This window comes from Lampris incognitus, chromosome 2 (assembly GCF_029633865.1).
Source record: "Lampris incognitus isolate fLamInc1 chromosome 2, fLamInc1.hap2, whole genome shotgun sequence".
NCBI lineage: Eukaryota > Metazoa > Chordata > Actinopteri > Lampriformes > Lampridae > Lampris > Lampris incognitus.
Window position 1 is genome coordinate 95,815,911 of NC_079212.1, and position 13,854 is coordinate 95,829,764.

Below are 13,854 nucleotides of genomic sequence, written 5' to 3' on the forward strand. Positions count from 1 at the left end.
ATGAGAGGCACTAGTGGTTTATGATCGGTGACAAGTCTGAAATTGTCAAGCCCAAACAAGTACTTCTCGAACCTTTCACATGCCCAGACGCTGGCTAAGCACTCTTTCTCGATCTGTGCGTACCTTGTCTCTGCGTCACTCAGCCGTCGGGAGCAGTAGGCCACGGGCTTCCAGTGTTCCCCGTGCTGCTGGAGCAGAACGCCTCCCAGCCCGTAGCTGCTGGCATCTGCTGACACCACCGTAGCCTTAGTGACGTCGTAAAAGGTGAGTACCGGGGCGGTGGCGAGTGCTGCTTTAAGGTCTTGGAATGCTGTGTTCTGTGCAGGTCCCCACAGCCACTCTGTCGTTGCTTTAAGCAGTCCATAAAGCGGCTGACCTACAGTGGACAGCTCTGGGACGTATTTTGCCAAATAGTTCACCATCCCGAGGAACCTCTTGAGTTCCGTCACGTTCTGGGGCTGAGGAAAGTTCTCTATTCCGGCCACTTTGTCCGGGTCAGGTCTGATGCCTGCCTCGTCGATGACGTGACCAAGGAAGCGGACTTGTTTCTGTTTGAACTTGCATTTCGCTTGGTTCAGTTTGAGACCTGCTGTTTCAATGACCCCCAGCGCCTCTGCTAGGCGCCGGTCATGGATTTCCTCAGTCTCTCCATGTATAAGGATGTCATCCATGTACACCTCTGTGCCCTCTAGCCCGGTCAGAGTTTCTGCCATCTTTCTCTGGAAAATCTCTGGAGCACTCGTTATACCAAATGGAAGGCGGCAGAAAGCATACCTCCCAAATGGGGTGATGAAAGTGGTGAGCCCCCTGCTGTCTTCATGCAAGGGGATCTGGTAAAACCCACTTGCTGCATCCAACGTTGTGAAGAACTTTGACCCTGCGAGCCTTGGCATTATTTCCTCCATAGTGGGCAGCACGTATTTCTCACGTTTCACCGCTCGATTCAGCCTCCTGAGGTCAGCGCAGCAGCGAACCTCTTTCTTGTTCGGTTTCAGCACCGGCACCATAGCGGCGCACCATTCTGTGGGCTGAGTCACTTTTTCAATAATGCCCTCATTTTCCATGCGCTGCAGTTCTTTCTTAACCAGTGGTACAAGTGGCAGCGGTATCCGTCTGGCTGTATGCACCGCGTATGGCTGGGCACCCTCCACCAGAGCTATTTTCACTGGGTCTGTTTTCAGCAGTCCACTTGAACCGAAAACTCCACTGACCTCATTCATCCGCTTCACTAGACCCATCTCCACTGCCTCTGGACGACTCAGCAGACAGCTGCCTCTCCCCTTGATCACATACACTGGAAAGGAGTATTGTTTCTCCTTGTAGTTGGTTGTGGCTTGAAACTGTCCTATGCAGCTGATGTTTCCACCTGGGCTTATGAAGCATGTGTCAGGAGGTCCCAGTTTTATGTTTGGCTTCAGCTTTTTAAATGTCCCTTGGTTGATAACAGTAGCATCAGCCCCCGTGTCAATTTTAAAGGTTATTGGTACATCACTTATTGTTAAACTAACAGTCCAATCTTCCTGACTGCTCTCTTTGCCAACTTCTCCCAGAAAGTACAGCTGTTTAACCTCTTCAGTGACTTCTCTCACCGCTTTAGAGTGACATACACGCTCCCAATGTCCCTTTTTATGACACTTGTTGCACTTACTGTTCGTTGCAGGACACTTCCGCTCATCGGTGTGCTGCGTCTTGCCGCACCTCCCGCATTCATCTACTTTGTTGGTTGCCGGACTGCCGCCACCATGACGCTGTCCGCCCTTTTTGTTTTGGCGTTCGTCCCGCCATCGGACAACATTGACGTTAGCCAGCAGGGCCTCTGGTTGGTTAGCTTGGAGGCTGAGCTGCTTTGTTATTGCCTCCGCCTGGCGCACTTGTTCAATGACTTTCACCAGAGTAAGGTCCGCTGTGAGCTGGAACTGACGGGAGAGCACCTTATCTTTTATGCCCACTACCAGACGATCTCTGATATGTTCATCCCTCTTGTCCCCAAACTCACAGTGTTCAGACAGCTCATACAATGTCCGGATGTACATCTCCGCTGTCTCTCCTGGCTGCTGGCTACGTTGATAGAAGCACGCCCTCTCATGTATGATGTTACGGCGGGGAATAAAGTAGTCGTCGAACTTTTTCAGTACGATATCATAGTCCACTTTATCACCCTCCGCCGCGAAGTCAAACGAGCTGAATATCTTTTCAGCCTCGCTGCCCATTGCATAAATCAGCGAACTCACTTGAATCTCCCCGTCGTCTTTATCCAGCTTTGTCGCGAGCCTGAAGCGCGAAAACCGTTGTCTCCACTCCGGCCATTCAACGGGGCAGTCAAACTTGAAATCACTCGGCGGATTAAACTTCGGCATGACCGCTCGTGTTCAGATACACAGACTATTCTGACACCATGTAATGTCCGTAGACGCCTTGTCTTACTGACATAAGAATAATTCAAGAACGAGCCGACTTCGTAGGTTCTTAACTGTGTAGCTTTTACTAGCGTTCATCCGACATACAACCTTCATCACATGCGCTTCTAACTTCCTGTATACGTCACACGCACTGCACGTACACCCGTGAGTAGGTCAAGTTAAACACGTGACCTTTCATTCATTACACCATTTTCATAAAAAATGGTTTTGACTCTAAATAATACATGTTCTGCCTTTTTATTGTACATTTCATGTTATTTAAATTTTAGTTGACAGACTTTCCTAAATTTATCTCCCTCGTATTGCTTTACCAATTGTTTCTCTAAATTTCCTTTTCCAATAATTGTACTTTCTCTTTGCTTTTTTTTTTCTTCCATGAATTATAAGCTGTACATTTTCTCCTAATAAATGCTTCGAGTGTGTCCCAAATGGTAGCTAGCCTTTCTGTTGTCCCAATATTTGTCTAAAAATGATTTGGTGTCCTCCCTTAGTCTTGTAACAAGTTGTTTGTCTTGTAAAATACTTGTATTCAATCTCAAGAAGGAAGAAAGACAAATTAAGGTATTTCTTGATATATGGAAAAGTTTTATACTGGTTTATCAGAATAAAGTTAAAGAAGCAAGGCATTCCTACTTATCCAATTTGATTGCTGGTAGCTGCCAGCAATCAATCAAGCTGGTAGCTGCCATTTATTTCAAGCAATAAATTCGGTGCTTATCCTCTCCCCTAGCCAGGCTTTGGAAGCATCCATTGAAAAGTGCGAAAAGTTCCTCCACTACTTCATTAATAAAACAGAGGAGATCAGGCTCCACATTACACCTGTGATGAGAAATCTCCTCAACTGCACTGAACCCTCCACCAGTTTGACTCATTTTAAACAAATATCTCTGTTGACTTAGAGGGACCACTCTCTCACTTAAAGTCTTACACATGTCAATTAGACACCATCCCCACTAGGTTTCTGAAAGTGGTATTTCAGACAGCCGGCCCACAATTCTCTCCATTATCAACAGCACACTGTCTACTGGCTTGTTCCCATCTAGTTTTAAATATGGATTGGTCTGACTTCTCCTGAAGAAGCTCACTCTCAACCAGGCACGTAGCCAGGTAGGTGGTTTTCGTGTCTGAACCCCCCCCCCCCGAAACCCCACGGCCCGTCTGAAATGGCACCAATAATTATTTAGTTATCGTTTTGATTATTTGTCACCGCCCCTCTAGCCTACTCATACACTGCATCTATCGTGACTGACAGGCGTTAAACCTGTCAGTTAATTTGTTTCCAAACATGATGTATCTTATTGGTCTGTTTCGTAAAACAAATAAAATCACACGCTTTTGATTGGCTCAGGGGTCTGACGAGTCAGCTAAGCAACCTGCCACTGGTTATGCTAGCTAAATGGTCGATCTATAGTTTGCTTTTCAAAAGCAATGGAGCCGCCGAAAGCTACCTGTAAATCAGGCAAGAGCAGTAAAGTTAATATTCGTAAAATCAGTGATTTTTTTTGTTTCAACGTGTCCCGACTCAAAAAAAAAAAGAACATTACAGATGATCTGGTCACTAACGTTACCGATTTTCCACAGCAAGTGTTAGCAGACCCACTGCCCTCCTCCTCGGAAACGGAGCCAGAGTTAGCAGACCCGCCGTCCTCTACCTCGGAAACGTTTTCACACGACTTTGTGGATTATATTGGTGGGAAAATATCAGACGAACAGGGAATAGAAATATACTCACTGGACTGGACGGCCAATATCGGACAAACATTCCCTACAAAACTAGGAGGTAAACTACGTTTCCAACGTCATTGGATTGACCAGTTTAGCTGGCTAGTATACTCAACAAGGTCCGACGGTTGTTTTTGTAAGCACTCTGTGTTGCGTTTGCAGTCGAGCATGTGGGCAAGGGAGGGCACAGAAACGCTGGCAAGCTAATTAATGTCCACTTCTCAGACTGGAAACATGCTTTGGAGACGTTCAAAGACCATACACAAAAGGCATATCACAAGGATGCAAGTTTGAAAGCGGACAATTTCCAAATGGTTCTCAACAATAAAATGGATGCAATTTCACTGAGGCTAGATTCAGAGAGAGAAAAGCGAGTCCAAGAAAACGGAGAAAAACTCAAAAGCATCATTGCAATGTTGATTTTTTGCGGTCGCCAAGAACTCGCCCTGAGAGGTGATATTGATTCAGGACCAGTGACATCGAATGAGCCAACTCACAATGACGGAAATTTCAGGGCTTTACTCGGGTTTAGGGCTACATCTGGCGACACAGTACTGTTACAACACTTGAGTAAATGTGCAGCAAACGCTAGCTACTGCAGTCCTGATGTACAAAATGAAATAATCAGCATAATTGGAGATGTGATAACAAACAAACTGGTGCAGAAAGTAAACTCCGCGCAGTGTTTCGCTGTGTTGGCAGATGAAATGAAAGATGTTTCAGGGCGGGAGCAGCTTTCTGTCTGTGTCAGATACGTGAACCAGCATGACAGCCAATATAGCATCAGAGAGGATTTTTTGTCCTTTGTTGATATTGAGAAGTTAACCGGGGAGGCAATCGCCAATTCAATCGAAAGTCAGTTGACAAATGCAGGCGTTGATTTACAGTTTTTACGTGGCCAGGGATACGACGGCGCATCTGCCATGAGTGTCCGTTTACATGGTGCCCAAGCTAAAATCAAAGAGAAGCACAAGCAAGCAGTTTATGTGCACTGTGTCAGCCACATTTTGAATTTAGTCCTAAACAAGTGCTGCATTGTACAAATGGTGCGAAATTGCTTTGGAATTGTCTCGGAAATCTGCACTTTTTTCCATGATTCGGCTTTGCGGTCTGCATGCAGTCTGCGACACGAGACGGAGCGTCTTTTACCCGACTGCAAGAAAACGCGACTGACGAAGTTGTGTGAAATGAGATGGGTCGAACGCCACGACGCAATATTTACATTCAACGAGCTTTTAGACCCTGTGCGATCCAGCCTGCAGAAAATCAGCCTAACCTTCACAGGAGACACATCTGTCAAAGCCACTCAGCTCTTTAATTCAATTGACAATGCAGAATTCATGCTGTCCATGAATGTGAGTGAGAAGATGCTTGCAAAAACCTACCACCTGTCCACCTTCCTTCAGAAGGAAAATTGTGACTTGGTGAGTTGCGTTTCAGCTGCTGATGCTGTTATTAAGCAGGTAGATGAGGTGAGGGCTAACTCTGAGATGGAGTTCAGGCAGATTTTCCAAAAGACCTCTTCCCAAGCAGCCAAGTATGGGGTTGAATTTCGACCACGAAGAGGCATGGACTGCAATGAGGATCCATTGAAGGCCTGTGAAAATCACTACCGGCAAAAGCTTTTCATAGTCATGCTTGACTTTTATTCATCACAGATGAAGGAACGCTTCAGCAAACACAGAAATTTGATCTCCAACCTCTGCTCCTTACTGCCATCTAAGGTCAGCATGCTGAACGACAGCTCAGCTCAAGCGCTCTCCAACCTGTATCCTGATGAAGTGTCACCGCATCTGGAAGTTGTAAAGTCAGAAATTGACACCTGGCGGGATAAATGGAAAGATGCAACTTATATTCCACAAAATGCCATTGAGGCATTAAATGCCTGTAACAGTGAGTTGTTTCCAAGCATCTTCAAGCTTCTCCGCGTTTTGACCACGCTTCCTGTCACCAGTGCCCATATCGAGAGAAGTTTTTCCCGTCTGGGGAGGATCAAGGACAAAATAAAATGCGCAGTACAATGACGGAAAGACGGCTTAATGGACTGAAATTGCTCTCGGAGCACAGAGACATTGTGGTGACGCCGGAAGAGGTACTGGACATCTTTTGCAGACAAAAACAACGATTGGACCTGCTTTTATAAGGTAAGACCCACTTTTATTTATTAATGCATTGATGATTATCTATGGGCCATTAAAACGTTGACATTTACCGTACGGTTGGGTATTAGGCTATAGTATACAGTGTGGGAATTTTATTTACCGGTAGCTTTCGGCAGTGTTGCCCCCCCCCCCCAAATATGTTTCTGGCTACGGGCCTGCTCTCAACCCTCTTGTTTTAAGCAATTTTGGACCAGTTTCAACTTTTCTTTTTTCAATCTAAAATCCTAGAAAAGTCTGTTTCTCCTCAACTAAATGCACACATGAATAATTGTAGTATCTTTGGGCAATATCAGTCAGGATTCCATGCCCATCACAGTACAGAAACAGCTCTTATTAAAGTTACCAATGACTTACTGCTCGCCGCTGACTCTGGTGCTTATTCAGTTTTAATCCTTCTAGACTTGAGTTCCGCTTTTGATACGGTTGATTATGACATCCTTTTAAATTGCCTGGAAAACTATGTGGGCATTAAGGACACTGCTCTTGCTTGGTTCTGATCTTACCTAGCCAACAGATTTTCCTGTTGTAATTGGAGAATTTTCCTCATCCTCAGCCCCCCTTGCATTTGGTGTTCCCCAGGGGTCAATTCTCAGTTCAATATTATTTTCCATTTACATGCTTCCCTTAGGTCAGATCATCCGCAGTCATAATATTAATTTTCATTGTTTTGTGGACGACACCCAACTTTATGTCCCGCTTGTTGGTAGTGCCACAAATGAACTTTGAATGGCTCGTCTCTCTGATATTAAGTGCTGGATGTCACAAAACTTCCTCTGGCTCAATGAGTCCAAATCGGAGGTCCTTTTATTCGATCCCCCTAACCTGACCGCCAACCTGAAAAATAATCTTGGGAACCTGTCCACCAATTTCAAGCACTCCGCCTGTAATTTGAGTGTATTCTTTGACTCTGAGCTCTGTTTTGACACACAAATCAACAAGGTAGTACAGTCATGCTTTCATCAAATCAGGGACATTGCAAAAATTAAATATTTTCTATCTCAAACGGACCTTGAAAAAGTCATCCATGCATTAATTTCGTCATGTCTGGATTATTGTAATTCCCTGTATTCAGGGCTCAGTAAAAAGTCCATCTCCTGCTTCTAGCTCATCCAAAACTCAGCAGCCAGACTGTTAACAAATTCCAAGAGACAAGACCATATCACTCCCATTCTTGCAACACTTCACCGGCTACCTGTTAGGAAGAGGATTGATTTTAAACTTTTACTTGTTACTTTTAAAGCCCTACATGGCCTTGCTTCTACCCAAGGAACTCCCTCCCCGAGGAAATTAGTTTAGCAAACTCAGTGCCTTCTTTTAAATCACTTCTCAAAACGTACTTTTACGGAAAGGCTTTTTAGAGTAAATCTATTGTTGGCCAATATTTTATTTCTCTTTTATCAGTTATTTCACTTGTTTTAATCATACACTTTGTTTTATCGGGTTCGATGTTCTATGTTTTATTTATGTTCTTGTGATCTTTATCCTGACTGTTTTACCTTGTTCTGTAAAGCAGATCAGGTCATACGCTTTATGTTTTGTTTTTTGTTCTTTTTTATCTTGACTGTGTGCTATTTTATCTTGTATTGTAAAGCACCTTGTAACATGGTTTTGAAAGATGCTATATAAGGTTTATTATTATTATCCTCCCCCATTTCTTTTTTCAGCAGTCTGTTATTGCTATTACCCCTATATTGTAATCTGTGACCGAATTAATAATTGAACCAGAATCAGAAAATAATCTATTCGAGAGTAAGTTCTGCAGGAGTGAGAGTAGAATGACTCTTCTCTTCACCTAGGGACCTGAACCCCAATAAGCGGCCCGCAGGCCAGGTCCGACCCGCGAGAGCAATCTGGCCCGCGCCGACCCGTTGGCACTAATGCACCTGTCATGAATTGTAAAATAAAGTGTGCAACATGTGAAATAAAGTGCATGCTTCTCAACTTTATTTTGACCTCACCCCACACCGTACATGTGCCGTAGGGCGTGGGTAGATGGATGTAAGACATACTGTGCGCTCTCGGTCCTTGACTAGACAGAGTCACTCACCAACTCAGTCACAGATAAGCAATAACTGTCCTAAACCAGGAACATGGCATGTGTGAAAAGTGCAAAGTTGACCAGGAAAACCGTCAGTTCAAATCTGACTGGACTGATCAGTTTTGTTTTATTTTACCGGACCATGCCAATGCCAAACCGACATGTTTGATATGCACGCAGACCGTAGCAGTCTGCACAGCAGATAATCTCAAGCAGCACTTTGACACTATGCATGCTGCCAGTTTTAATGCCAGTTACCCTACAGATCACCATAAACAAAAAATAGCAAATATGATAACATCATACAAGCACTCCGTTTCTACCTGTAAACCAACATCGGCCCAAGAGAGCGCAGCAGCTGCATCATTCCATGTTTTATGGAAACTTGCTAAAGCTAAGAAGCCATTCACTGAAGTTAAGTTGATTAAAACGTGTGCAATAGATATGGTTGGTGAAGTTTCAATTCATTTTTTTATAAATTTATTCCTGATTTTTCCCTTTTTTTCTCCCAATTTAGGGGCCAATCGATCCCTATTTTAATTCAAACACCCACCCTCGCACTGCATGCATTCGCCAACTGCATCTCTCCGGCCGGCAGTCTCGAAGGAGACCGCCTCCCCACTTTCGTGACAAGGCGGCTCCAGGCCGAACCACTGTTTCCTCCGACACACACAGAGACGCATTCACGTGACGAACACAAGCCGACTCCGCCCCCCTCCCGAAGACAGCGCTTGCCAATGATTGCTGCTTCATCGAGTCCGGCCATAGTCGGATCTGACGAGACCGGGGCGCGAACCCCAGTCCCCAGGAAGTTTCAATTCATGATGAGAAAAACAAAATGGTTGTGGAGCTATTAAAGCAGGTGCCATTGTTGGCTAACACGACAACAGGAAGAGCAGAACTTCCAGTGGAGGAGTGTTTTTCCAATCTACTCACCAAATTGAAGAGAGAAGACGCCTTATCACTAGCCATAGACTTGTCCTGTGACTCAACCGATACGGAAAAGCTATCTGTGTTCACAAGAGATTTTGATGGGAAGACCTTTCGGGAAGAGCTACTTTGTTTGCTTCCTCTGCCTGGGTGCACAACTGAGGAATTCATCTTTAGTAAATTAACACAATTCTTTGAGAAGAATGGCTTGGATGTGAGCAAAATTGTGTTCATTGTCACCGATGGGGCTCCGTCCATGGTGGAACAACACAAGGTCTTGGTAAGCAGGCTTGCTGCTGTTATTTCATTGCTCTTAGCGTTTCATTGCATTATTCACAAATCAGTGTTGTGCACTAAACTGTGCGGGGAAATGAAAGAGGCGATGGATACTGTGACAAGACTTGTAAATTTCATTCGTGAGATTTGCTGGAGGAAATGTCAGCGGAACCCAAGGATCTTTTGCTGCTTAATGATGTTCGCTGGCTGAGCAAAGGTTGTGTGCTGGAGAGGGTGTACAACCTACGCAATGAGCTTGTGTCATTTTTATCTGAACTGCGGAGCCAAGAAGCCCAAGAATATCAGAGGTTTTTAAGTGACAATAAGGTGATAGGATATGTTATTTTTTTGTGTGACATCTTCCATCCATCCATTATCCAAACTGCTTTTCCTGCTCTCAGGGTCACGGGGATGCTAGAACCTATTCCAGCAGTCATTGGGTGGCAGGCAGGGAGACACCCTGTACAACCCGCCAGGACACCACAGAGCAACATCATCATGTTGTGACATCATCATGTGATGTCACATCATCATGATGTTGCATCATGTCTCATCTAAATGTCTCATCATCATGTGATGTCACATCATCATGATATGACATCATGTCTCATCTAAATCACCGTAATCTACAATTACAAGGCAAGAATCGCACTGTTGCAGATATGTACGAGGCAGTTGAAGCTTTCCAGTCAAAGCTGAACCTTTTGGAGAGAGACATTTGTAGTGAATTCAAGGGGTAGCTGGGAATCCGCCGCCGCCGGGAATCGAACCCAGGTAGCCTGGACCATGGGCAACTGTGCTAACCAGTCAACTAAACGGTCCAAACTGTTAGCCAAGGGCTAGCGAGTCTACACATCCTTGGTCATACACTGTTACACTACTCCCCTCCTTCGGGAAGCACGTCCCTGTGCTTCTGCATACCACTTCCCCCTCACGCGTCTAGGCGCACGTGCTTTCGATGACCTTACGGTCGCACCATCCCACTTCTGAGACCAATGTAGCGAATTTAGGGGGCCAGCCGGGAATCGAACCTGGGTTGCCTGGACCATGGGCGACTGCGCTAACCAGTCAACTAAAGGGTCCAACCCATTAGCCAAGGGCTAGCGAGTCTACACATCCATGGTTGTACACTGTTACACATTCACGGGAGAAAGTTGCACTTCCCATATCTGCGGGAGCATTGCAAAAAGAATGAAATGCGGGAGGATCCAGCAATGAAGTATTTCGTGATGAGCCTGGCAGAAAACTTCCACGAAACAATTTGAAAGCTCCCCTAAACTTTCAGGTGACATCCTCCTCTTCCTGAGACAGCCGTTCTCCGTTTTGGCTGATGGCCAGTGGACTACAGAGGCCAAAAGGCTGGTACCTTCCATAGATGTGGCAGCTCTTCAGATGGCGGTCTTGGAGATGGTAACATCTGATTTGCTCAAAGCACAACACAAGGATGTTGGAGTGAATGACTTTTGGATTAACATTCTTCCCCAAGCTCAATTCAAAAACATGAGAGCTATTGCAATGCTCCTACTCACAATTTTCCCCTCCACATACATATATAAAATCATTCTTTTCTTCAATGAAGTCGATCAAGAACCAAGAAAGAAATATACTTTTCCGTGCATATCTTGGTCAGTCCCTCGGGCTTGCCGCAACAGAACACAGGCCCAACATCAGAAGGATTTCCTCATCCCATCGCTCTCACTGATTAGTGAATGAACATCAATTCATTTTTGTCCATTTGTCTATAATTAAATGGTTGGTTTTGGACTTATTTTGTTTTGAGATTGCATTCTTTTTCTTGTGTGACCCTCAACATTGGCTTTAAGAAGCACAGGCCTAAATTATTACTACTACTACTACTACTACTACTGCTGCTCCTCCGAGCCTCCTCCTCCTACTACTATTAATCATAAGAATAAGAATAACAGCAGCAGCACATAAAACAACTTTTGCTGGCGCATGAAAAAAAAGCCTTCCTTTGGAGGTTTACCGGGCACAGCCAACTGGGAGCAGACACCGGGGTAGACCCAGAACTCGCTGGAGGGACTACATGTCCAATCTGGCCTGGGAACGCCTTGGGATCCCCCAGGAGGAGCTGGAGGGGGTTGCTGGGGAGAGGGACGTCTGGAGTGCCCTACTTAGCTTGCTGCCACTGCGACTCGACCCCGGAAAAGCGGCTGAAGATGATGAGATGAGATGAGACGAGATGAGATGAGATGAGATAAAAAAAAAAACCCTGGACGTTTTGGTCCTTGGCTTGGCTTGGCAAGCATGACATAATTTAGCCCTCGGGGAAAATTAATTGGGGAACCCTGCCTTAGGGTTTGTAGGTCTCCAAATATCTACTAAACCTATTTCTTCTTTGACTGTATTTATTTCTGTCTTTGGGGTTTAGACCTGTATTATTTTTACTCGGGTGGTTAACTAATGTCTGATTAAAATCTCCCCCCAGAATTATCTGACCATCCATATTTCCCAGCATTTTGTTGACCTCATGAAAAAAAGTTGGGTTCCTCTGTTTTTGGAGCATAAATATTACAAAGTACGACTGACTCCGTTAATAAGTGACTCTATGCATACGATGCGTCCAAAATTATCTTGTAAATTGTTGAAGAGATGGCACCAGGATGCACTGTGGGAAGAAGGCAAGCCAGTGGAGGCAGTGTGATGCTCTAAGCAAAGTTCTTCTGGGAAACCTTTGGTGCTGGCATCCATGTGGGTGTTACTTCGGCATGTACCACCTATCTAAACATTCTTGCAGACCAAGTACAGCCTCATACGCAGCAATCTGTGATGTGCTGTGTGTTCTGACACCTGTCTATCATAGCCAGCATGAACTTTTTCAGCAATTTGAGCTACAGTAGCTCTTCTGTGGGATCAGACCAGGCGGGCTATTCTTCGCTCCCCCACATGCATCAGTGAGCCTTAGGCGCCCATGACCCTGTCGCCTGTTAACATGTGGTCCTTCTTTGGACCACTTTCGGTAGGTTCTGACCACTGCATACCAGGAACACCCCACAAGATCTGCCGTTCTGGAGATGCTCTGACCCAGTCATCTAGCCATCACAATTTGGCCTTTGTCAAAGTCACTCAGATCCTTATGCTTCCAACACATCAAATTCAAGAACTGACTGTTCATTTGCTGCCTAATGTATCCCATCCCTTGACAGGTGCCATTGCAATAAGATAATATTTTTCACTTCACCTGTATGTGATTTTAATGTTTTGGCTGATCATTGTATGTACAACTATGATGTCACAAGCGGCATACAAATGAAATCCTTGGGGCTTATAATGTGACACAATTGAATGCAAACCACAACAGCGTATTTCTTTCTGTTTTGAGGCCACTGACTGCATTCTCAAAAAGACTGTTATTTGTGCACTCGTGAATTAAATTTGAATAAATGTTCAGACATCGCGTCCAGGTGGCATGGTGGTCTATTCTGTTGCCTACCAGCACGGCGATCGCTGGTTCGAATCCTTGTGTCACCCACCTCCGGCTTGGTCGGGCATCCCTACAGACACAATTGGCCGTGTCTGCAGGTGGGAAGCCAGATGTGGGTATGTGTCCTGGTCACTGCACTAGCGCCTCCTCTGGTCAGTCGGAGCGCCTGTTCGGGGGGGGGGACTGGGGGGAATAGCGTGATCCTCCCACACGCTACATCCCCCTGGCGAAACTCCTCACTGTCAGGTGAAAAGAAGCGGCTGGCGACGCCACACGTATTGGAGAAGGCTTGTGGTAATCTGCATCCTTCCTCGGATTGGCAGAGGGGGTGGAGCAGCAACCGGAGCGGCTTGGAAGAGTGGGGTAATTAGCTAAGTACAATTGGGGGGGGGGGAATCCCTAAAAACATTTTAAAGAAGAATGAGATGTTCAGACAAAGCCTACGTCAAAGAACTGTCTTACTTGAACATCCAGGTGAATCCAACCATGATTTATATGAAATACAGAAATTTATTTGGCAAATGATAAAGCTTCTGCTTCAATAAGTTGAGAATGATGCTATGGTATTTGCAAATATGCAGAGAAAACAAAAACTTTTATCTCAGGGAGGGTGACGCCCCTTATTTGTCAGCTGCCACTGGTAGGGGACATAATAATAATAATAATAATAATCAAATTTCTCGCAACACTTAAAATAATGGGCGGTGGGGAGCTGCCCCCTGCTCCTAATGTGTGTACAGGGGATGGGTTAAATGCAGAGAATTAATGTCCTTGTATGTGTGTACAATGACAATAAAGTATCTTATAAATAGACTGCATTTATATAGCGCTTTTCTTGTCTACCAATCACTCTTAGCACTT

At 45.0% G+C, this 13,854-nt stretch overlaps 1 protein-coding gene across 1 annotated transcript in view; it reads left to right on the forward strand.

Moving 5' to 3' along the window:
- LOC130107437 (sodium- and chloride-dependent GABA transporter 2-like) overlaps window positions 1–13,854 on the forward strand; it is a 121,723-nt gene that overhangs the window by 89,762 nt on the left and 18,107 nt on the right. The gene's annotated exons all lie outside the window — the stretch shown is intronic.